The sequence below is a fragment of the Poecilia latipinna genome, unplaced genomic scaffold, assembly GCF_001443285.1.
Source record: "Poecilia latipinna isolate Pla-1442-1.1 unplaced genomic scaffold, P_latipinna-1.0 Scaffold5526, whole genome shotgun sequence".
Lineage (NCBI taxonomy): Eukaryota > Metazoa > Chordata > Actinopteri > Cyprinodontiformes > Poeciliidae > Poecilia > Poecilia latipinna.
Genome location: NW_015118142.1, coordinates 1 through 2,802, shown reverse-complemented (window position 1 = coordinate 2,802; position 2,802 = coordinate 1). Strand labels below are relative to the sequence as shown.

The following is a 2,802-nucleotide window of genomic DNA, read 5'->3' as shown; positions in this document are numbered from 1 at the left end:
AACAGAATCTTGATTCAAAGGGGACAAAATTTAGATTCATTTCTCGATCTGTCTAGAGCAGCACTGGAAACATTAAAAAAGAAAAAAAAATCTCACTGAAACACAGATGTCCTTCAAAAAAGCTTAAAACCCTTAGCTTAGTGCAACCTCAGTGCCAGTGAGTTTTATAAACCTGAAGAAAGCTTTTCTGTATGTTTTGTTAGCACAAGGCTGACTGGAGGTGCAAGGACATATGTGACGATCAATGACAGTAAGGATTTAAATCAAAACATGAAGCAAGCAATTGGGAGCCAGTCACACAGCTAATTCTTAAACATTTTAATAACTCAACTGAAGAGAAGTGAGAATTTGTTGAAGATTCTGTTATGTTGACAATGAAGACAAACTTTGCACACCTTTGATGACACAATACAAGCAAGGAACCATAGAAACATGAGAGCTAAAAACAAAACCGCTAACGATTATATACATTAGCATAGTTCCTGACAGACAGATAAAATTAAAAATGTTTGTGTGGAAATGTCCTCAAGCATTTATTGTTTGCAGTTTTCTTTCTGGGAGATAATTTTGGTGTTTAGTTCAACTCTATGCCATTTTAAAAGTGATATTTTCCTTTTCAAAATGTGAAAATTGGGAGATTTGATTCTTTGTTTTGGACATAATAATTGAGTTGTTTTTTTTAATGTTGGGGAAATGCTCTAATGGTGCACGGAAAACACTGAAAATCTCAAAATGAAATAAAAACAGAGAGCTAGTACATTCAATTGTTGTGTCAATAAATGCTTGGCCAGCATTATTTTGTTGTATCAATCAGTTTATGTTTTACTGTGTTTTCTGTCTTTATTAGGAGCTAAAATGAAGGCAGAAGATGTCTTGAAAGCTTTGGATGAATTAAGTGAGGATGAGTTAAAAAGATTTGAGTGGTTCCTGCTGCAGCCTGACACCATTCCTGGGCTCCCACCAATCAAGAAGGGATACCTTAAAAAGACAAAAAGCCTCAATATTGTGGATGTGATGATGCATACTTATACACTTGAACGATGCATGGAAGTGACCAGCAAGATTTTAGAAAAAATTCAAAGGAATGACGTATTACAGATAATGATAAAAGATTGGATGAGGAAGAGGGAGGCTGAAGTTCAAGAGATGATCCAGGAGAGACGACTGAAGATCCAGGAGATCAGAGAGTCGGTGAAGATCAGTAGAGATGCTGCAGACAGAGAGAAAGCAGAAGGTGTTCAGGTCTTCACAGCTCTGATGGAGTCTGCTGAGAGAGGCCTGAAGGAGCTCCTCAAGGAGATCCAAGACAAACAGGAAACTACAGAGAAACAGGCTGAAGACTTCATCAGAGATCTGGAGCAGGAGATCTCTGAGCTGAAGAAGAGGAGCTCTGAGGTGAATTTCAACCAAAGTTTCTCCTCTGAGAGATGATCCACCAAACAAGAACTGGGTAGAGGACAGAGTTCATCCACCATCATATGAGGGGACTGTGGAGAGAGCTGTGGCTCAGCTGGAGGAGAAGATGAAGAAGATGCTGGACATGAGAAGGATCCAGCAGTTTGCAGTGGATGTGACTCTGGATCCTGATACGGCTCATCCTAAACTCATCCTGTCTGATGATAGAAAAGAGGTGAAACATGGAGATGACTGGAAGAAACTTCCAGACAATCCAGAGAGATTTTCTAAGTGTGTTTTTGTTTTAGCAGAGCAGAGTTTCTCCTCAGGCAGATTTTACTTTGAGGTTCAGGTTAAAGGAAAGACTGAATGGGATTTAGGAGTGGCCAGAGAGTCTGTAGACAGGAAGGAAATACTTGCATTGAGAACTAAGAATGGTTTCTGGACCTTAGTGTTGAGAAATGAAAATCGTTATTCAACAGGGGAAAAGACTTCGACCCTTTTCGATCTCCATCCTGGTCCAGAGAAGGTCGGGGTGTTTGTGGATTATGATCAGGGTCTGGTCTCTTTCTATGATGTAGAATCTGCAGCTCTGATCTACTCCTTTACTGACTGCTGAGAGAAACTCTACCCATTCTTCAGTCCTTATCTTAATAATGGGGGTAAAAACTCTGCTCCTCTGATCATCTGTCCTGTTAGTCAGGCTGGTCGTTGATCTGATGAAACTCCATGAAGAATGAATATAAATGACTGCTTCTCTCTTACTACAAAAATTTACTTCTCTACACTCTGGATTTTTTTTTTCTACTTTTACTGTGTAAAAACTTTTTTATTGAGTGCATTCTGAAACAATTATATTATTCTTGGATAGACTGTGCTATATTAAAACCATATATATACACAACAAAATTTTTTACTAGAAATATTTTTTCTTATTGCCTAATTTGCTTTGTATCTCTTGGTTATGTTACTAGGCTTCCTTTTCCACAAAACAAACATTTTAATATTTTTAGTATGGTGTCCAGTGACTGTTTTTCAACTTTCACCACATTTTCAATTTTAAAAAAGTAAAATGGTCCTTAAGAAAATGGCTTAAATACATGTTTGGTATTTATATCATCTGACTTTTATTGCAGACTATTAGAATACATCTTTTGAACAAATCTATTGTGTCTGTTGATTTTTAAAATAATATTAACTAGAGGACCACCTGGGGGTCAGAATTGACCCCTATGTGTTTTCTTCAAGAACAAAGAAAACTTTATATTTTTTCTTGCACTGTGATAATATAAATACACAATGAAAAGCATAAAACACATTAGTACCCTGGGTGACCTTTGGCTGAAGATCACTGGAATAAGTTGCACCACTATCTCCCAAACATCCTGGATGGGAGAACGCTTGTCA

At 37.5% G+C, this 2,802-nt stretch overlaps 1 pseudogene; it reads left to right on the top strand.

Annotated features, from left to right (window-relative positions):
• The window catches only part of LOC106943595 (E3 ubiquitin-protein ligase TRIM21-like), a 9,060-nt pseudogene extending 6,736 nt beyond the window's left edge, over nucleotides 1-2,324 (top strand).
• Nucleotides 2,325-2,802: the final 478 nt, after the last annotated feature.